General features: G+C 39.7%; 1 pseudogene; it reads right to left on the reverse strand.

Moving 5' to 3' along the window:
• Positions 1–1,383: 1,383 nt before the first annotated feature.
• On the reverse strand, positions 1,384–23,524 carry LOC145016817 (proline--tRNA ligase, cytoplasmic-like; annotated as a pseudogene).
• Between the last annotated feature and the right edge of the window lie 229 nt (positions 23,525–23,753).

Genomic DNA, 23,753 nt, shown 5'->3' on the forward strand with positions numbered 1-23,753 from the left:
TATAGCACACAACATATATCTAGAATCTTAAGTATAACTCAAGATCTACATTAGTAAATTAACATACTGATAAGTTGATAATAGTTGTATATATTCAAAATATTATATTTAGAACAACTATACCCCGACTATTATAACTATACACTATCATATAAACATAATAATAACATATATATAATATCTAGCATGCATTTTCCCCCGACATATTAGAAAGTGGGGCCGTGAAACTCACCTTAACAACGTGATTTTATGTAATTTAAGCAGAAACGGTTAGCGGTACGAGGTCGTCGGGGCTCGGGATGCGAAACGGCTTCAGCAAAGGCGAGAGGAGGAAGGAGATCAGGTGTGAGAAAACAAATGGCCGAACTTGATATTTATAGGAAGATTTTTGGCCCTCACGACGTGAGAAATGATAGTTTCACGTCGTGAGTTATGGCAAGAGTTATCCTGTAGCTTTAGCGCGTGTTTTCTAGCCCCGATTTGTGTCCTGCAGCGTCCTCACGGCGTGAGAAAACCTTGCTCACGTCGTGAGCTTTTGGGTTATTGTTCCGTAGACTTATAGAAGCAAAATGAGGCGGTTTGACTCCTCACGTCGTGAGTTTTTAGGCTCACGTCGTGAATCTAGTCAGATTAGGGTTTCTGACACGTGTCGTGCACTCAGACAACTGTAACTTCGGAAGGTCGTAACTTTTGCATACGAACTCCGTTTTTGATGTTTTTATATCCACGCGTAGGTATTTACGAGCACTACAACTCTCTTTTAGACTCAAATAGCTAATTCTAAGCCTATTTTAAATTCCTTATGTTATAGAGATTTTATAGTGTTAGGGTTTATCATAACTTCTTCACGCGAAGTCAGATTTAGACGTTCTTATAACTTTTGAATCGTATGGACGTATACTTTGAGTTGTATCATAAATTATGTATGATAGTTCATACTTTAACATTAATTACATAATAAGTTTATCACATTACTAGTTTAACGAAATCAGATTACATAATTGGCATAATCACATGTGATTGTTTTTGACATATTTTGGCTGGTGTTACAGTAAACCTTTAGATTGGATCGAACTCAACACCACTATGTCACTTATAATGGCTGTGAGGAACAAGTGATCAAAGGTTGCAAGTGATTTGCACCAGAAACAAACTAGGCTAGTTAGGACCGACATGAACCACATCCTCTTTACACAATGCACAACACAGTTTGAGCATACGATGCCAAAGGCAATCTAGAACACAGATTGTCTCCTATAGGAAATTTTTTGCCTCTATAATATATATTGGTGTGTGAATTTTGCAAAATCTTAAACACAAAAAATGTCATAATTCCTCAATAGTTTCTGCTATATTAACAAGAAAACCAAATTCTTAATATTGTTAATAGCTTCGTCCCCAGTACGTCCATTTCTTGGCAGGTTTTCCTGACGTAAAGCACAATGTACCTGTCACAAAAATTAAGTCACATAGATATTCCAAGATAGAATAGAAGAGAACATGTTGTCGTGTGTTTGATGTGTATCAGACTAAGACTAAAATTGATTGATGTAAGTAGGATAAAAAGTCACATCAAAAAAAGTAAAACAATGACCGGCTCGTCTCTTCTATGTGCAAAAGACATAGATACTCTTATCATCATTATTGAAAATAGTCCAAGAAATTTTCTTCAAGAAATTGCAATCAAATAATACCTTCGGGCAGCTCGGGCTGCTCAAATGGAGAACAAAGTGTCTTAGCTGCTCCTGTCTCCCCTTTTGTCTTTGTTTTCACATCTTTCTCGACTTCCTGAAACATTATTAGATTTAAAATGTAATCTAATAGTAATTAGCATCGTAATAGTAATAAATAGACATGAACCACCAATATATGACTGAAATGTTGTTTTTTTTGTCTTTTTCTACACATCACAAATATTGTTTCATAAATAGACATGAACCTCCAAGATATGATTGAAATGTTGTCTTTTTTATCTTTTTCTACACATCACAAATATTGTTTCAAATTTGTAGTTTTTCTGTGACACCTCTACATGTTCTATGATAATATTATAATTCCATTTTTTTTATCTATTCACGAAGCATGTCTTTTAAGTTGTATAGGCATTTTGTTTGTAAATTTATAATGATAATGAATATAAATTAATTACCTCTTCATCATACCATGGAGCCAAAATCAATTTCTTTTGGGCTAATGCAACTATAAACTCATCCCAAGTTTTTATAACTTGAACACAAGCATCTCGTTTTTGCTTAGCGACTTTAAACATATTTTGTTGAACATCATCCAACAAACCCTTTACTTTATCAACCAAATCAGCCATTGGAATATCAATTTTTTCTCCATTGTCACGACGAGCCACACACACATGAAAAGTGAAAACAAACACATTATTTTATTGTAATTAGTGTAACTTTTTATTTACAAAAGTTATAAAAAGCTAATTAAAACTCGGATAATATATTTTCTAGATATAAGGTTATATGGAGTGGTCACTACAAACTTACCGGAAAAGTGGCGCCACCTCTGCGCCACGTCACCTTCACCACAAACCCACTCCACTATAGAAATGATCACCACTAACAACATTCACTTTTATATTATTTTTTTATTTTTTTACCATTTTGTTAAATAAATAAAATATTAAATAAATAACATATTTTATAAATAACATATTTTATATTAATTAAAACCACATTATATAATTTAAAACATAGAAAATTAAAACTAAAATACTAAAAAAACATAATCCATACTTAGAAAATTAAACCTAAATTATTAAAAAACATAAAATCTAGTTGCGATATTGGTCGAGAACTTCTTGTTGAATTTGCATAAAGACCCTTAAATTTTCCGGGTCGAGATTGGGTTGCGACACTGTGTTTATGATTTGAAGATTGGTGAGTGCCAATTGTCGCCGACGTTGCTCCTCCGTGGAATCAAATTTTTTTTTCTAAAAAATGTAGAGTTTTTTCGATTTTCTCCGCTAATACGTCCTCGTTGGTTGATTTCCCGCTAGACGAAGCCCCCTTTCTCGGTTTGTCCCTACCCGGTGGTCGACGAAGATGGACGTCCGATGGACCCTCCCCCTCGGTGGCGTCAAACTCATCATTGAGGTCGAGGTTAGCACCGATCTCTGACTCGGATGTTCTCGTCCTTTTGTTGGAACCGGTGGTAGATCCCGAATGCGCCGTTTCCGGATAAAGGACCCATTTTGGGTCATTGCGACAAACTTCCCACGTTTTTTGGTTACCAAAAGGTTTACCATTGTTGGTAATTTTGTATTGGTGCAACGCCGTTGACAAAATGTTGAAATCGTTGCTACCACTTCGATGCATATTTTTTAAATTGTCAAATATGCTGTTAAATTTGGTAAACATTGCTCTAAGACCGCGCCATTTAGCGTTGACTGAATCATATGTCCGACTCGTTTGCCTTCCCAATAACGCATGGATGTGGTCTAAAATACGATTCCAAAAGCTTTGTCCCGATTGCACGTTGGCGACATCCCCGTCTTGTGATATGGCAATCCAAGATTTAGCTAAAGTCGCCTCCTCCTCCTCGGTCCATTGGGTGTTTTTCTTCTTTGTTGAATCTTTGGATTTTTTTTGCCTTCTACGACTTGGTTGTGTTTCTTGAACCCGTTCGTCGTCGTCTTCATCCTCGAGGTTTACGGGTTGAGATTGCGATAATGGAACTTGAGATGGTTGTGAACTTGGTTGTGGCTGTTGGAAAGTTTGGGGCTGAAATCGCAGAGAAGGTTGTTGAAAGGGTTGAAATTGGGTTTGAACAAATTGTGGTTGTGGTTGGTTTTGGTAGTAGTGTGGGTGGTATGAAAGATTGGTAAATAAAGGTTGTTGTTGAACGGGGGATGATAACAATTGCATATAGCCAATGTTTGCTAACGGATCATTTGGAGTATTTGGGGTGTTTGGGGTGGATGGGTTCTTTTGGTTTGGATCCATGGAGGAAAGTGTATTTTTTGAATGAGAGTATATATGTTTGTGTTGAAAGTTTGGTGTGTGTTTGAAAGGTAAAATATATGTTGATATATATAGAGAATTGTTAGTAATTAATTAATTAATTAATTTTTTTTTACAAATGGTCAATAAAGCAACAGTCAAAAATAAACAGCCAATCAAATCCATCGTCTTCACCCGTCTTCAGCTCCACGGAACAAGACACCCACCAAAAGGTGGGGCGGTGTTCACGCGTGAAGGGGGCTGACACGTCAGCTCCCACGCGTCTTTTCCCCTACCACTCCTGATAGCCTAATGAAAATAAAAAATTAAACACTTTGGTCCTGTTAATACCTGGTTTTTAGCAATGTCCCTGGGTCCAATTTCAATCCTCAAAGGAACACCTTTCATTTCCCAATGTGCATACTTCCAACCTGGTTTATAATTCTCCCTTAAGTTAGCTTCAGCACAAATTCCTACATCACATAAAGCTTTCACAGTCTCCAAACTTGCATTCACTAATGCATCGACATCCGCATCACTGTAAGGCCATGGGATATGGTCACTAGGTATTCACTAGAAAAGTGATGTCACCTATGCGCCACATCACCCCATTTATATATTCACTACATATTTACTAATCATTGGAAATGGTTATCACTCCACATTATTTTTTTTTAATTATTTTTTTACAATATATTAAATTAAAAACACAATAAAACATTAATAAAAAAACACATTAATAAAAATAAAAATAATATTTTTAAATTCAACATATATGCTTACTAATAAAATAAACATTGATAAACATAAAAGTGATAGTTTTAAAATTCAACATACATTTTACTAATAACATAAAAATTAATAAAAAACATTGAAAAAAAAAACTATCCGTTTGCATCATTGTCCTCATCGTCTCCGTCCTCATCCACTTCGTTTTCGTCTTCAAATTGTCGTTGCCATATGTGTTCAGTCAAATCTTGACGTAAATTGTGATGTGTTTCACTATTCTGTATTTTCAAAAGCTTTGTAAAGTATGCTGGGCTGCAGACTTGTATTACTGCAGGTGGATTGAGCATATCATTCGGAGTATACGTACAAATAGCTCTACCCTCTTCTTCTAAGATCATGTTATGTAAAATAACACAAGCTTTCATCACCTTCATCAATTTTTCCCTTTCCCATGCTCGTGCTGGATATTTGATTATGTGCCACTTCTGTTTGAGGACCCCAAACGCCCGCTCCACATCCTTACTTGCATATTGCTGTGCTAATTTGAACAATTTCCTTTTTCATCAGCTGGATATGTGTATGACTTGACAAATGTTGCCTACTCTGGATATATCCCATCAGCAAGGTAATATCCATGATTGTATTCACGTCCATTAATAACGTATGACATGTTTGGTGTTTTACCCTGCAAAATATCGTTAAATAATGGAGATGCTCCAAGCACATTCAGGTCGTTGTTTGACCCCGCCATACCAAAAAATGCATGCCAAAACCAGAGGTCCTGTGAAACAACTGCTTCTAGTATAACAGTAGGCACACCATGATCACCTCGTGTGAATTACCCTCGCCATGCATTGGGACAATTTTCCCACACCCAATGTGTACAATCAATGCTACCTAGCATTCCTGGAAATCCATGTTTAGCCTGATGCGCGGCATACAACTGTTCGACATCATTTCTGGTCGGATTTCGCAAGTATATGTCGCCATAAAGCTCTATTACATACTCACAAAATAAATATGTGCATTCTCGACTGGTCCTCGCAGACATCTTCAAATATTCATCTGAAGTGTCTGCGGCTATGCCATACGCTAATTGTCTAAGAGTTGTTGTGCATTTTTGAAACGTAGTAAACCCACGTTTACCCCTAGCATCCCATCTCAGTTGGAAGAACTCATAATTGTTTTCCAAATCTCTAGCTATACGTAGAAATAAATTTCTACTAATACGAAAGCGATCCTCAAACTTCGATAGGTCATATAAACTATCAATGTTAAAGTAATCACGTACCAAAAGTTTGTTCGCCGCCTCTCGATCCCGGTTGATGGACTTTCTTCTCGACATTTGAAGTTTCGCCTCTCTGACGTACAATGTCATGTGCCGCAGACAACAACGTGTGCATAACCAACTCGTCATCATCGAAATCTTCATCAGATGATAAAGACGAAGAAATGACATCTAAAAAATTATTCATATTCTTATTGTTGTGTGTTTTTTGTGTAGTTGTTATAAAATATATGGTATGTATTATGTTTGTATATATAGTTGAGGTTTTAGTTTTGATTATTTATTTATTTATTTATTTATTAATCTTAACGGTCAAAAAGGGAAAGGAGGAATGGAGGTAACGGTCAAAAAAAAGAATCAACCAATCAAATTGTGCGTGAGGACCCGTGAGAAGTTCCAATCCGCGTCACATTCACCGGTAGGGGGGCGGTGTTCACGCGTGAATACCCCCCCCCTACACGTCATCATTACGCGTTAAAAACCCATCCACACCCCATGGCCTAAGGCAAATGAATCACAATCACTTGTACTCCCGCAACTTTAGGAGACAACACCAGTCCTTTATCATCACCATGAACCATCACCATCACCATCACCCCTATCTGTAAAAAAAAATCTTACATTTTTAGCAATGTCATCTAAATACAAAGCAACTTCCAATGATATAACAAGAAAAGAGATTAAAAGTTAATTTTTTTTTTTTTACTGTTCGAGTACTATATGCCCAAGAATTCTGCCAAACCATGGCTTTTTCACCCTTTTCATCTTCAAATTTTATTTCAAACATTTTTGCAAAATTCTGGCCTAAGCAGTGGGAAGTCGCACCTTGTACACCCGCCCACTATATGGAATAAACGCCTATTCGCATTATATAAAATTATAAATAATGTAATTAGTTATATATAATGACTTGACAGGGGCAAAAACGTCATTTAACATTTTCAAAAAGTATCGTGGTAAGTAAGTACCTCAACAGTGGTGGTATAAAGTCCACCGGCAAACTTCTCCATCTCACTTTTTTTCCCTTTCACCACAGGCACAACCAAGTACTCTTCGTATAGCCGTCTATACAGTTCAAGAATTTCAACAACCAAAAAATAAATACATCATTAAACTATTTTATCAATCAACAAGTATACTGATATTGATACGATAGTTTTTTTTTTTTATTTATTTATTAACCTAATTTACCAATATCAGTGTATAATAATAGTATAATACACTAAAGCATAACGTACTTTCACCAATTTATGGATATAAACAACTAGATTATTTATAGTATAGTTTACTATTGCTATCGTGATTTTAACCACCGGTTAAAATCACGATAGCAATATAAACATGTCAAGATAAGAAAAGATAAGGGTTGTTAGTTAGATATTTTCAAATATAAGATATGTATTCTTGTTATATTATCAGATCCTTGAGATTAGGATCTTATAGTTGTAATTGTGTTATATAAATGAGATCATAACCCAAACAGGGTATTCAAGCCAAATTACTCTTTTTGACTTGGTATTAGAGCCTGATCCAACGTCAAGCCCTAATTCCTTATCCGGCTCTTTGGAGTATTTCTCCTTTCTTCTTTCCACAATGTCTGCGCCGGTAAAATCCTCAACCATTGCTACCGCCATATCCTGCAAATTAACCCGTACAAACTTCCTTCTATGGAAGGCTCAAGTGGATCCGATCTTAAGGGGAGTTCAGCTCTTCAGTCATTTAGACGGCACCACACCGGCACCCCCAATCACAATTATCACAGGTACCAGCGACGCTGACAAAGAAACTACTGTATCCCAAAAGAAATCCCCAAATCCTGAATACGACACATGGGTTATTCAAGATCAAGCAGTAATTGGAGGTCTGCTTTCATCCATGACCGAAGAAGTGCTTCCTCAATTGATTCGTTGCACTAATACCGCCCAGCAACTATGGACGGCGCTTCATACCATGTTCTGTGCTCAACATCGTGGGAACTCAATTCAGATTCGTACACAATTGTCAACAACAAGAAAAGGAGATTTAAGCGCCGCTGATTACTATCAAAAGATGACAGGCTTCGCTGATACAATGGCAAATATAGGACAACCGATGAATGATGAAGAGGTGATCAGTTATATTCTAGCAGGACTGGGTCCAGGACACGGTGACTTATTGTAACGCCCGGGTTTTCAGGGCTAAGCATTTTGTCAATGTAATAGTCTAGGTCAACTATTGTAACTCTTTTTGAAGTAATAAATATGAAATATTTGAGTATTATGTGAACTATGTGTTTATGTGTTTATTATTAAATTATAAATGTATAATTAATAAAGAATAAAAATGAGCGTCAAAATTAAAGTGTGAGATGATCCCGATATCTCTACATAAAGTTGTAGAATATGTCTCGAGGTTTCCGTACATATAAAGAATGCCGAAATCCGAGCTATAACGAAGAAGTTATGGCCCGCCGAAGTTTTACGGCAAAACCGGCACGGCACCGGAAGACATAAAATGGTAAATTTACGATAGAAGATTTTTTAGCCTTAGAAATCTAAACAAAAGTTGTAGGATATGTTAAAGTAAGAACATCGATAAAAAGAACGCCCAAATCCGAATTCGTATGAAAAAGTTACGCTTTCTCGAAGTTTCGGACTAGCAATGTACTGCCCGAAATTTGAATGTTTGATCGAGCGGTTTTTAGCCGACACGACCTGAATGAGAATCGAAGATCTCGTTGAGAGTAGCGTAACGAGAAAAAGATGGGCAAAAACGGATGTCGGATGAAGAAGTTATGAGGATTTAACGGATCAATCGTGTCCCGGCCCATTAATAATATAAAATTTAAAATCGAGCCAAAATTAGCCGACGAAGTCTAAACGAAAGTTGTAGAATACGTTCCCACCTTCGCGTGGATATAAAGAACGTCAAAAACGGAGCTCGTATGCGAAAGTTACGAATTTTTGAAGTTTGAACTCGAAAATGCGAAACTGATGCGAATCAGGGTGACGTGGCCGCTTCTGAACCGTCGCTTGCTAACCACGGCTTCGCTCCGGATGATGGACACGACACCTCGCCCTTACGCCGCGCGTACGAAGCATGCGCCCCGCGTCCTCTCGTTCTCGGTCCAGAAGGCGCCACGACGACTCGCAGCTACGCCCCGCGTCCGAAGCAGATACGCCCCGCGTACCCTCGCCTGATCTACTCCGAGTGCCAGACAGCTGGATCTTCGCTGGCGCTCTTATCCGCGGTACGCCCTGCGTAGGGTCCGAGGTACGCCCAGCGTACCGAGGCCCTCGCGGCTATAAAAGGAGGCCGAGGGTGCCTCCATTTTTCACACATTCCAACCTTCTTTCTCTCACTACTTTCTCTCTCTACAACCCCAAACCACCCCTAAGCCCTAGTTGAACCCCTAGCACCCTAAGGAAGCCCCGAGGCTCCCAGAGTCCCGAGAAAAAGGAGTTTTTCGGTTTCGAAACGCTGCTCCAATTGAGTCCCGGTTTTCGATAAAATTCGCTGTTTTATCGAAGGAATATCATTTTGAGAGTAGCGAAGCGCTGTCCGAGTGCTGAGTCACCACCTAATCAGGTGAGTGCATAGTTACTTTCAGCTTACACATAGATATGAAGTATTTTATATAAATTACGTGCTATGTGTGCATATTATCTGAATACTTGCTATCTATGTTAGATGAACGTTGTTATACATGTTTTCAATGAATTAAACTGTATATGTATTTTATATCTACGAAAATGTTGGGGTAAAACATGGGTAGATGTAATAGATGATGTGTGATAAAATGATGAGAGGCCTCGATGTTGTTGTAGTTGATCTAGTCATCTAGCGGAGTATAGATGATGACCACGGACTCTTCTAGACAGTCCAGTGGAACACTAGCAGGCTCGCAACCTGTAGGTGTTGTGAACGATGTGTTCACCGGTGTACTCCATCCCCCACATGGTTGCCTATTAGGACATTTATTGCTGAGGAATCCCCTTAGCAGTAGTGTCCATCCCGATGATGATCCTTAGGCTAGGTCCCTTATGATAGGTGTTTAGGGACGTAAAGTGAGGATAACAGGAACGGGTAATCGGGTTATTGTTGATTGATGAAATTAATGAACTTATTTATTGTGGGTTGAAAACCCTATGTGCTCACCAGGCTCCCAAGCCTGACCCACTCAGTTTTATGTATTACAGGAAGTGGCGCATTAGCATAGGTGTGATGTTTTGGACGAGGGATTACGGATATAGGCCTGTAGATATGAAATAATGTAGTAAGGCTTATATTGTACTGTTTATACTTTTGATCTGTACGAACATGACATCCCGAGTCTTTTAATGAAATATATTTCTATGGAAATGGTTTTGATAAATCTTTATCATATTATTGTTTTGGGACAAATTCCGCAATTCTTTTATTAAAAGATAACTCTGATTTTGAAATAAAGTATAAACAAAACCGGTCTTTTCTGGCCGTGATTTTGGGGATGTCACAGTTGGGATCAGAGCATTAGTTTAAGCGAACTAGGAATTTGTAGGATTTCTAGACTTAAACTTAGAATGCTAAGCGATGATTGTGAGGTGTGAGCACTAGCTTATTTTAGGAATTGTGCCTAAAATGCTTATATGTGCTAAATGCTTTATGCATGATATGCTTTAAATTTGTTCGGATCTATGGTCTGTTGCCGACCGGATCTGGAAACCTTATGTGTTTAGGATTCTAAACGTACGACTACGCTATTAGAACTAGCATGTAAACGTTTCGGAGTGATAAGGACGATTTAAAACGTCTCTCCTAAATAAAGATCTAAATTCGCCTTATTCGGTGAATAGATCAAGATGGTAAGGACCCGTAGCGGAAACGTAAACGCGAATGGGAACAGACACCAACCCCCCGTGATCGAGCAAATACCAGTTGTGGAAGCCGCTGCCGGACCAATAACGATGGCCGGAGTGCAAGCGATGATCCAGGCAATGTTGGATCATCAAATGGAGGAAACCAGACGTTTGCTCCAGCAAAATCGAGAGGAAGCGACCATTCAGCTCGAACAGCCCGAATTGAACGAAGGGCAGACTGAAGAAGGAAACTACAGTGGGACTATTGGTCAAGCCAACCCACCGATAGTTAGGCAAAACCACCTGGATGGAGGAAATGATGGACGTGGATGCAAATACAAGGATTTCATGGCATCCAAGCCACCGAGTTTATCCGGAAGCCCGACGCCGGTGGAAGTCATGAACTGGATCTCAGAGATGGAGACAATGTTTGAGAGTTGCGAGTGTAGCAATAGGCAGAAGACTGCTCTTGCAGTTCCTCTATTGAAATCTGGAGTACTAAGCTGGTGGAAGCTATTAGCTGATTCAATGCCCAAAGGTGAAGCAAGCAAGATGTCGTGGGAGGATTTTCTGGTACAGTTAAAGATGCAATACTGCTCTGAGCAGGATCTTCTGGAGATCACCAACGAATTCCAGAGTCTGAAGAAGGGGAGGATGAGCGTTACTGAATACGCTGCAAGCTTTACTGAGAAAATGAAGCTTGTTCCTCACCTCGTCCCAACTGAACTCTCCAAGGTTAACAAATTTGCCCTCGGATTACCAGCGGACTTCGGTCCAATGGTCAAGCAAACTACCACTCTAAAAGCTGCCATCTGGGCTGCTAAGAATGTGGAGACCCAGATACGAGAGAAGGGTCTGGAGAGAGCGGAAGTGGGAGAGAAACGGAAATTTGACGGATCCTCGAGGTCCGGTAAGAAAGGTAGATTCTCGAAGTCTGGTTCGAGAGGAGGAGGATCAGAAGCAAAGTGGTGTGACAAGTGCAAGAAGAAGCACTTTGGGAAGTGTGATGGAGGAGTTACTTGTTACAAATGCGGAAAGCCTGGGCACTATGCCAACGAATGCACCCTCAACCAGAAGGCCTATTATGGGTGTAATGAAGAAGGGCACATTTTGAAGGACTGCCCGAAGAAGAAGGAGGCAGGAAGACCCAACATACCACCAAAGCCGAAGGCGAGAGCCTTCCAGATGACGCTCGAGGCTGCAAAGGAGGCAGCAGACGTCGCTTCAGGTACCTTTCTTGTAAATGGTTTACCTGCAAATATACTATTTGATTCCGGAGCCAATTACTCCTTTGTGTCGCATAAATTTGGTGGAAGATTAGCATTGCCTGTAGAAAAATTAGATAATGCCCTGATTGTAGAAGTTGCCAGTGGAAAATTCGTACCTGTTAGTAATCGTATTAGGAACATCGTCATTGACCTAAACGGAAACAAATTCCATGAAGAACTACTACCCACAGAGTTAAACGGTTTCGACATCGTTTTGGGTATGGATTGGCTTAGCGCCAACGATGCCGAGATATTATGCCGAAAGAAGATAGTTAGGATAAACCCACCCGGAAAGGAATCATTTATGGTGTACGGGGACAAATGCAGAGTGAATTCTGGAATCATCTCCCTGATGAAAGCCAGGAAATGTTTGTCCAAAGGATGTGCATCATACTTGGCATTCGTAATCGATGCTAAGAAGGAAAAGAAAGAGGTGCAGAATATACCGGTTGTGTGCGATTATCCGGAAGTCTTTCCCGAAGATCTTCCCGGATTACCACCTGATAGGCAAGTAGAGTTTCGTATAGACTTATTACCAGGAACAACACCGATAGCAAAGCCACCTTACCGATTAGCACCGACAAAGATGAAGGAGCTCATGACGCAACTCCAGGAGCTGTTGGACAGCGGTTTCATTCGACCTAGTTCATCACCCTGGGGAGCTCCGGTGTTATTCGTGAAGAAGAAGGACGGAAGCACGAGGATGTGCATAGACTACCGAGAGCTGAATAAGGCAACGGTGAAGAACAAGTATCCATTGCCGAGGATTGATGACCTATTCTATCAGCTGCAAGGTTCGAGCTACTTCTCAAAGATTGATCTTAGGTCAGGATATCATCAGCTGAAAGTGAGAGAGCAGGATATTGAGAAGACTGCATTCAGAACAAGATATGGACACTACGATTTCTTGGTTATGTCATTCGGACTAACCAATGCTCCCGCAGCATTCATGGATTTGATGAACAGGGTTTGTAAACCATTCCTCGATAAATCCGTGATAGTGTTCATCGACGACATTCTCATCTACTCAAAAAGCCAGGAGGAGCACGGCAAGCATTTACGAGAAGTGTTGGAGGTGTTAAAGAAGGAGAAGCTTTTTGCAAAGTTCTCCAAATGCGACTTTTGGATACGGGAAGTCCAATTCTTGGGTCATGTTGTTAACCAAGAAGGAATAATGGTTGACCCCGCCAAGATCGAAGCTGTAATGAAGTGGGAACATCCGAAGAATCCCACGGAGATTCGAAGCTTTCTAGGATTAGCCGGATATTACCGACGATTTATCCAAGGCTTTTCTTCGATAGCTGCTCCATTAACAGCTTTGACCCATAAAGGAGCTACGTATACATGGAGTGAGAAACACGATGAGGCGTTCGAGAAGCTAAAGAAGAAGTTATGTGAAGCACCGATACTTTCTCTACCCGATGGAGTCGAAGATTTCGCAGTTTATAGTGATGCATCTGGAGTCGGGTTGGGTTGTGTTCTGACCCAAAGAGAAAAGGTGATAGCATACGCATCTCGACAATTGAAAGAGCACGAAAAGAACTACCCCACTCATGATCTGGAGTTGGCAGCGGTAGTATTTGCCTTAAAGATATGGAGGCATTACCTCTATGGCACGAAGTGCAAGCTCTTCACTGATCATAAGAGTCTCCAGTATCTCTTTAATCAGAAGGAGTTGAACATGAGGCAACGACGATGGCTAGAACTTCTCAAGGACTACGACTGTGAGATACTTTACCACCCAGGTAAAGCAAATATTGTTGCTGATGCTCTCAGTCGGAAAGTCAATCTTGAAAGGAAAAGGCCAAGAGCGTTAAGAATTGAAGTCGTCTCGACGATTGTGGAAAGTATCAGGAAAGCTCAAGAAGAAGCCTTAGAAAAGAATGACCGAAAGGAAGAACGTTTGGGAAAAACGTTAGTGTTCGGTACGAACAGTCGAGGACTGAAGGTATTCCAAGATCGAATTTGGGTACCTAAGACGGGAGGAATAAGAGATCTTCTAATGGAAGAAGCACACAAGACCATGTACTCGATTCATCCCGGTAGCACTAAAATGTATAGGGACCTAAAACCCTACTACTGGTGGCCGACAATGAAGCTCGATGTTGCGAAGTATGTGGCTGAGTGCGTAACATGTGCAAGGGTTAAGGCACAACATCAGAAACCGTATGGGAGTTTAGAACCTTTACCTGTACCCATGGGTAAATGGGAAGACATCACCATGGATTTTGTGACTAAACTGCCCAAAACGAAGAACGGACACGACATGATTTGGGTAGTCGTGGATCGTTTCACCAAGAGTGCACACTTCATAGCCGCCAACGAGAAGTGGTCTATGGATAAGCTCGCAAATGCTTACGTGAAGGAAATTGTAAGACTTCACGGTGTCCCTCTTACGATTGTGTCAGATCGTGATAGTTGTTTCACGTCGAGGTTTTGGAGGAGTCTACAAGAGGAGTTGGGTACAAAGTTGTGTTTGAGTACTGCTTACCATCCGCAAACCGATGGTCAGAGCGAAAGAACGATTCAGACGTTGGAAGATATGCTGAGAGCATGTACCCTCGAATTCCAAGGGAATTGGGACGAACACTTACCTCTAGTAGAATTTTCCTACAACAATAGTTTTCACTCGAGCATCAAGATGGCACCTTACCAAGCCTTGTATGGACAAAAGTGTCGTACGCCGTCTTGTTGGCTTGAAGCCGGAGAGAAGCAGTTTATGGGCCCCGAGATAGTCCATGAGACTGCTGAGAAATTGAAGGTGATTAGGGAAAGAATGTTAGCAGCTCAGGATCGTCAGAAGAGCTATGCTGACAAGAAAAGACGACCGATAACCTTCGAAGTTGGGGATTCTGTTTTACTTAAAGTCTCACCGTGGAAGGGACTTATACGATTTGGGAAACGAGGAAAGTTGAATCCAAGGTTTATTGGACCGTTCAAAGTTCTTCAGAGGATTGGGAACCAAGCTTACAAGCTGGAATTGCCCAAAGAACTCAATGGTATTCATAACACCTTCCATGTGTGTTATTTGAGGAAATTCGTGGGAGATGTTCCCGACATAATTCCAATCTCAGAGTTAAGGATGGATGAAAATAAAAGGCTGATCGAGGAGCCCGAGGCAATTGTTGACCGTAAGACTAAGAAATTACGACGCAAGATGGTCGACTTAGTGCTAGTCCGATGGAAACATTCGAATGGGCCGAATCTCACTTGGGAAACAGAGGATGACATGATGAGTCGTTATCCACATCTGTTTGCTGATGCATGATTCCGGGACGGAATCATCCTAAGGGGGAGAGAATTGTAACGCCCGGGTTTTCAGGGCTAAGCATTTTGTCAATGTAATAGTCTAGGTCAACTATTGTAACTCTTTTTGAAGTAATAAATATGAAATATTTGAGTATTATGTGAACTATGTGTTTATGTGTTTATTATTAAATTATAAATGTATAATTAATAAAGAATAAAAATGAGCGTCAAAATTAAAGTGTGAGATGATCCCGATATCTCTACATAAAGTTGTATAATATGTCTCGAGGTTTCCGTACATATAAAGAATGCCGAAATCCGAGCTATAACGAAGAAGTTATGGCCCGCCGAAGTTTTACGGCAAAACCGGCACGGCACCGGAAGACATAAAATGGTAAATTTACGATAGAAGATTTTTTAGCCTTAGAAATCTAAACAAAAGTTGTAGGATATGTTAAAGTAAGAACATCGATAAAAAGAACGCCCAAATCCGACTTCGTATGAAAAAGTTACGCTTTCTCGAAGTTTCGGACTAGCAATGTACTGCCCGAAATTTGAATGTTTGATCGAGCGGTTTTTAGCCGACACGACCTGAATGAGAATCGAAGATCTTGTTGAGAGTAGCGTAACGAGAAAAAGATGGGCAAAAACGGATGTCGGATGAAGAAGTTATGAGGATTTAACGGATCAATCGTGTCCCGGCCCATTAATAATATAAAATTTAAAATCGAGCCAAAATTAGCCGACAAAGTCTAAACGAAAGTTGTAGAATACGTTCCCACCTTCGCGTGGATATAAAGAACGTCAAAAATGGAGCTCGTATGCGAAAGTTACGAATTTTTGAAGTTTGAACTCGAAAATGCGAAACTGATGCGAATCAGGGTGACGTGGCCGCTTCTGAACCGTCGCTTGCTAACCACGGCTTCGCTCCGGATGATGGACACGACACCTCGCCCTTACGCCGCGCGTACGAAGCATGCGCCCCACATCCTCTCGTTCTCGGTCCAGAAGGCGCCACGACGACTCGCAGCTACGCCCCGCGTCCGAAGCAGATACGCCCCGCGTACCCTCGCCTGATCTACTCCGAGTGCCAGAAAGCTGGATCTTCGCTGGCGCTCTTATCCGCGGTACGCCCTGCGTAGGGTCCGAGGTACGCCCAGCGTACCGAGGCCCTCGCGGCTATAAAAGGAGGCCGAGGGTGCCTCCATTTTTCACACATTCCAACCTTCTTTCTCTCACTACTTTCTCTCTCTACAACCCCAAACCACCCCTAAGCCCTAGTTGAACCCCTAGCACCCTAAGGAAGCCCCGAGGCTCCCGGAGTCCCGAGAAAAAGGAGTTTTTTGGTTTCGAAACGCTGCTCCAATTGAGTCTCGGTTTTCGATAAAATTCGTTGTTTTATCGAAGGAATATCATTTTGAGAGTAGCGAAGCGCTGTCCGAGTGCTGAGTCACCACCTAATCAGGTGAGTGCATAGTTACTTTCAGCTTACACATAGATATGAAGTATTTTATATAAATTACGTGCTATGTGTGCATATTATCTGAATACTTGCTATCTATGTTAGATGAACGTTGTTATACATGTTTTCAATGAATTAAACTGTATATGTATTTTATATCTACGAAAATGTTGGGGTAAAACATGGGTAGATGTAATAGATGATGTGTGATAAAATGATGAGAGGCCTCGATGTTGTTGTAGTTGATCTAGTCATCTAGCGGAGTATAGATGATGACCACGGACTCTTCTAGACAGTCCAGTGGAACACTAGCAGGCTCGCAACCTGTAGGTGTTGTGAACGATGTGTTCACCGGTGTACTCCATCCCCCACATGGTTGCCTATTAGGACATTTATTGCTGAGGAATCCCCTTAGCAGTAGTGTCCATCCCGATGATGATCCTTAGGCTAGGTCCCTTATGATAGGTGTTTAGGGACGTAAAGTGAGGATAACAGGAACGGGTAATCGGGTTATTGTTGATTGATGAAATTAATGAACTTATTTATTGTGGGTTGAAAACCCTATGTGCTCACCAGGCTCCCAAGCCTGACCCACTCAGTTTTATGTATTACAGGAAGTGGCGCATGAGCATAGGTGTGATGTTTTGGACGAGGGATTACGGATATAGGCCTGTAGATATGAAATAATGTAGTAAGGCTTATATTGTACTGTTTATACTTTTGATCTGTACGAACATGACATCCCGAGTCTTTTAATGAAATACATTTCTATGGAAATGCTTTTGATAAATCTTTATCATATTATTGTTTTGGGACAAATTCCGCAATTCTTTTATTAAAAGATAACTCTGATTTTGAAATAAAGTATAAACAAAACCGGTCTTTTCTGGCCGTGATTTTGGGGATGTCACACTTATTCACTGCTATCACTGTCCTCAGCAACGAGAGGAAAGTTACATACTAGAATTCTACTCATATTTGATTGCTCACGAGGCCCAAGCAACTGCCATAGGAAGCACTGTGGAGTTCTCGTCTTCCGCCAATAATGTCACACGTCAAGAATCAAGCAGCAACAATACACCTCGTCGCAACTACAATAACACCATTGGATACAACAACAACTCAGGCTACAGAGGCAATTACAGAGGAGGTCATCGTGGACGAGGAAGAGGGCGTAGCCGCAACAATAGTGGACCCCGTTGCCAGGTATGTGGCATACCAGGGCACATAGCCCTGACTTGCAGAAATCGCTTTAATCACTCCTACCAATCTGAAGACTACCGTGGAGCCAATAGTGTGACATCAACAGGATACAATCAGGAACCAGGTTGGTTATGGACTGTGGAGCTACAGATCACTTGACTAATGAGCTTGATCGCCTCACTGTCCAAGAACGCTACCATGGAAAAGATCAAGTACAAGTAGCTAATGGTGCAGGTTTGTCTATTTCTCATGTTGGCCATTCAATAATTCCTGGTTCAATTCGACCTCTGCATCTCAAAAATCTCTTTCATGTTCCTCATATCAGTAAAAATTTATTGTCAGCTCACAGACTTGTTACAGATAATAATGTGTTCATTGAACTTTACCCTAATGTTTTCTTTGTCAAGGACATAGCCATGAAGAAAATACTTCTACTAGGTAGAAGTAAAGGAGGCCTATACCCAGTTCCTTTTACTCGTTCCAGTCAACCTAGAAGTCTTCCGCAGCATCATGGTTTGTCAAGTGTCAAGGTCCCTTCATCGCAATTGCACCAACGGTTTGGTCATCCTACATCAACGGTTGTCAAGACAATTTTGCATTCAATTAAATTAGGGTATTTTCCTAGTGACGAGTCTTTAGTTTGTGATGCATGTCAACGTGCAAAGAGTCATCAGTTGTCTTATAATAACTCTATTCGTGTCTCTACTTTTTCTCTTGAATTGATTCATACTGATGTTTGGGGACCTGCTCAAATGTCCAGAAGTGGTTTTAAATATTATGTTAGTTTTTTGGATGATTATAGTCGATATACTTGGATCTATCTTATCAAAAACAAATATGATGTTGAACAAGTATTTTATAATTTTCAGAATCATGTAGAACGACTTTTAAACACTAAAATTCGCAGTGTTCAGTCAGACTGGGGTGGTGAGTACCAAAAACTTCACCACTACTTTCAGAAAGTAGGAATCACTCATCGAGTATCGTGTCCTCATACTTCACAGCAAAATGGAATAGCCGAACGAAAGCATCGTCATATAGTTGAAACAGGTCTTGCACTTCTGGCACATTCATCCCTTCCTCTCTGCTTTTGGGATGAAGCGTTTCTTACAGCTTGTTACCTAATTAATAGAATGCCCTCTCGTACTATAGGTAATATCACTCCTATCACTCGACTGTTAAAAATAAATCCTGATTATTCCTTTCTTCGAGTCTTTGGCTGTGCTTGCTGGCCCAGTTTAAGGAAATATAACAGTCGCAAATTAAGTTTTCGGTCCACTTTATGTGTTTTCCTAGGATATAGCTCCCTTCACAAAGGCTATAAATGCCTAGACAAAAATACTAGTCGTCTCTACATCTCAAGAGATGTTGTCTTTGATGAAACTCGTTTTCCTTATGCATCTACCTCAACCCTCATTCCTAAAATCCCTGAGTCTGACCTAGTCTCGTTCCCACAAAATGAACCAGCAATTGTTAATGATCACATGTGAAACTATGACTTATCTTTGTTATTAGCTAATGATTTTGATATAGCTGTAGCTCCACTTCCATCTGTGACGCAAACTACTACAACACCTGTTCACACATCACCTCTAGCACCAACCGTGACCTCTCCAACAGTAACATCACCAAATGAAACCTCATCACAGCACTGTGCAGAGCCATCCTGCATCCAGACTCCATTGACACCAGTATCTGATCCAGTACAAGCTGCATCATCACCATCAGTCCAAATTTCAGAGCCCGTTTCACCAGCCACACCTGCATCTTCACAGTCATCACTACAGGTTTCTCCAGCTGTCTCTCCACCTAGAATGACTACTCGAGGTCAAGCTGGAAAATTCTTTCCAAAGAAATTCACTGATGGTACTATTCCCTATGATCTTTCTAAACGGGCTTTTACAGTTATTACCCCCACTTCCTATCGTGCTGCACTTACTGATCCATCATGGAAGGCTGCCATGGAGTCCGAGTTTGATGCTCTTAGGTCCAACCACACCTGGACCCTTGTGCCTAGACCTAAGGGTGTTAATATTGTTAGTTGTAAGTGGATATTCAAGTTGAAACAACATCCAGATGGCTCTATTGATAAGTACAAGGCCCGTCTAGTTGCAAGAGGCTTTACCCAACAATATGGCATTGATTATCAGGATACATTCAGCCCAGTTGTTAAGCCAGCCACAATACGTTTGGTCTTGTCCCTTGCAGTCTCGTGTGGCTGGCATCTTCGCCAAATCGATGTCAACAATGCGTTTCTGCATGGTCTATTAGAAGAAGAGGTTTATATGCAGCAACCACCCGGGTTTGAAGATTTGAAACGTCCTCATCATGTTTGTAAGCTCCGCAAAGCACTGTATGGTCTTAAACAATCACCACGAGCTTGGCTCTCTCGCCTTCGCGAGAAGTTGTATCATCTTGGTTTTCACTCTTCAAAAGCTGATACTTCCTTGTTTATTCTTCATACCAACACTGTCACCATCTTCATGTTAGTTTATGTTGATGATATTGTAATTGTTGGCTCCTCTCCACAAGTTGTTGACAAACTAATTTGTGCCTTAAGCTCCAGCTTTCCAATCAAAGATCTTGGTCGCCTCAGTTACTTCTTAGGAGTTGAAGTGCTCCACAATTCAAGGGGAATAACTTTGCTACAACATAAATATGCCTCAGATTTACTAAGACGAGTTAACATGGAGAATTGTAAAGCAGTATGTTAGTTACTGATAAATTATCTAAAGACTCGGGGACACCTCTTAATGAAGAAGATACTTTCAAATATAGAAGTATGGTTGGTGGTCTGCAGTATCTTACTTTAACAAGGCCAGATCTTTCTTTTCCAGTCAACAAAGTATGTCAATTCTTAACCAAACCCACAGATATCCATTTACAAGCAGTTAAGCGAATACTAAGGTATGTTAAAGGCACGATAACCACAGGGTTAAATATTCGAAGATCACCATCCACACTCGTAAGTGTGTTCACTGATGCGGATTGGGCAGGCTGTCCAGATTATAGACGATCAACCAGTGGTTTTGCAATATTCTTTGGTCCTAATTTGATTTCATGGAGCTCACGAAAACAGCCAATTGTGTCTCGCTCAAGTACAGAAGCAGAGTATAAAGCTCTAGCTAATGGCACTGCAGAAGCTACTTGGATTCAGTCTATACTTAAAGACAGGGGCGGCTCAACCATTTTAGAGGCTTTAAGAAAACAAAAAAATTGGGGCCCTTTAGGAAAGCAAATAGATTTGAACCTAAGACCCTTGGTTTGCTAAACCACCACTTTTACCACTAGGCCAAGCTACAACTTGTGTTTGCAACCCAGGAAATATGTATATATACATATATAATTAACATAATAAGTTTTAAAATTGGAGGCCCTTTAGAATTGGGAGCCCTAAGCCCTTGCTTAGTTTTATAAAGCATAGAGCCGGCCTTGCTTAAAGAGTTAGGTGTCAAACAAACTCGTGCTCCAGTTCTGTGGTGTGATAATTTAGGAGCCACCTATCTCACAACAAATCCAGTCTTTCATGCACGCACGAAACATATTGAAGTTGATTTTCATTTTGTTAGAGAAAAGGTAGCAATGGGTGCTTTGGATGTTCGATTTATATCATCTAATGATCAAGTGGCTGATGGTCTCACAAAACCTACAACTCGTACTATGCTGGAGAAATTGAGATACAATCTAAACCTAGTAGCGGTTAAGATTGAGGGGGAATGTCAAGATAAGAAAAGATAAGGGTTGTTAGTTAGATATTTTCAAATATAAGATATGTATTCTTGTTGTATTATCAGATACTTGAGATTAGGATCTTATAGTTGTAATTGTGTTATATAAATGAGATCATAACCCAAACAGGGTATTCAAGCCAAATTACTCTTTTTGACTAAAAATACAATAAAGCACAACAAAAATAGTTTTTAATTCCTTAAATTAATAATCATACCTCGGTGTCTGCCTCCTCCTTTGTTGCAAAGGCAGTGTGCCCTTCTTCCCAAAGAAACTCACGACTCCTAGAATAACAACAAAAAGTTTATTATCATTTTCAAGAAATGGAAAATCAAGATCAAAATTAAAAAAAAAAAATCATGTAATGTGATGAATTATGAATAAGAAAGCTACCTGATAAATGGAGTAGGATTACTAAATTCCCATCGAACAACATTACACCATTGGTTAAGTTTCAAGGGTAAGTCACGGTGTCCCCTGATCCATTTTGAGAAATACGGATACATCACCGTTTCACTTGTTGGTCTATTTGCAATTGGAACTTCCAATTCAGAGTTCCCTGATCTTGTCACCCATGCAATCTGAAAGCAAAATAAGGAGGGCATTCATGTCTTTTTGGCAAAACAAAATGAAAAGGAGATTAATTATAATGTTTATGGAGATAGTGAGATACGATATATATATACCTCAGGAGCAAAACCGTGTATGTGATCCTTCTCTTTTTGTAGAACGTTGTTGGATACAAAAAGTGGGAAGTAACAAGTTTTAATCTTCATCTTCTTGATTTCTGCATCAAAGTATGTCTGCAATGAATAAAGATGTATTCAATCAACATCAGAACTAAAAATGCATTATTAAATTCACAAATAGTTATGCTTACTTGCATCATCTCCCAAATAAACATTGCCCATGGTCGGAGGATATAACAGCCAGATATATTATAATATTCTATCATTTCACCATTTGTAACAACCTACACGACCCAATTACCCAAAAAATATTTAAAAAAATAAAGTTAGAGAAATACTCGTATTATATAGGCGTCATGTCAATAATTACAAAACAATAGGAATGTCTTGTAATTATACCTCAGAATACCATTCACCAAAGTTGCCATCTTTAGTATTAGAAGACCTAGACAAGTCTCCTTCTTTCTTCCCTCTGCAATCACAAATTTGATTTATCACAAAATTAGATAGGGAATATAACAAATTTACGTTCAAGAATCTACATGTTTAATTATGTGAAATACATTAATTATAAGAAATATTTCTCATTGAAAAATATATAATGCGATTAATTATAGAGAATATTCATTATAATTAATATATTTCACATTTAATTATGGTAATATTTCTCATAAATGCTTATTACAAAATCCCATACTTATTCAGTTTTTTCTTAAAATTTTGATAATTCGACATCAATTTGAATTCAAAAATTAAATCATTTGATTTTGCATCCATCTGTAATTTATAACTTTACACATATTTTCTAACGCAAGCAACATAGTTTGGTGTATGCCATCCATTAACATCCACTTTCTAACAAAAAAAACTGTCAAGTTTAACTCATAAATCAAATTTTCAACAGAATGATTAGACTTTTTCATGAAAACATCTCTTTTCTTAGACCAATTAAGGCTAATAAATTCATACGCATTACACCATATGTAGCGTGTATGTGTATGTGTATGCTGAGCTCAAAGAAAGAATTTAGTAATTAGTAAAAACACTCACTGGTTTGTCTCCTTTACCACCAGCCATGTCTTTTGATTTGTTGGCATTAGCAGGCTTGTCTCCTTTACCACCAGCCATGTCTTTTAACTTTCAGCTGAAATAAAAATTTAAACATTTAGAAACCAATAACAAAGAGTAAGCTGAGAGAACAACAATCAAGTAACGATAGGAACTAAGTAAGAACAAGCCTGATTTTTAAAGGAAAAGGAGGGAATAAAAAGGAAAGAAAATCTTGCCTTTTTCTACTCTCAAGATCATACGCCTGATTAGGCTAAACGGTGTGGAGAGATTTATGCCGACGGTAATC

Source organism: Lactuca saligna, chromosome 9, assembly GCF_052625555.1.
Source record: "Lactuca saligna cultivar CGN05327 chromosome 9, ASM5262555v1, whole genome shotgun sequence".
In the NCBI taxonomy this organism is placed as follows: domain Eukaryota; kingdom Viridiplantae; phylum Streptophyta; class Magnoliopsida; order Asterales; family Asteraceae; genus Lactuca; species Lactuca saligna.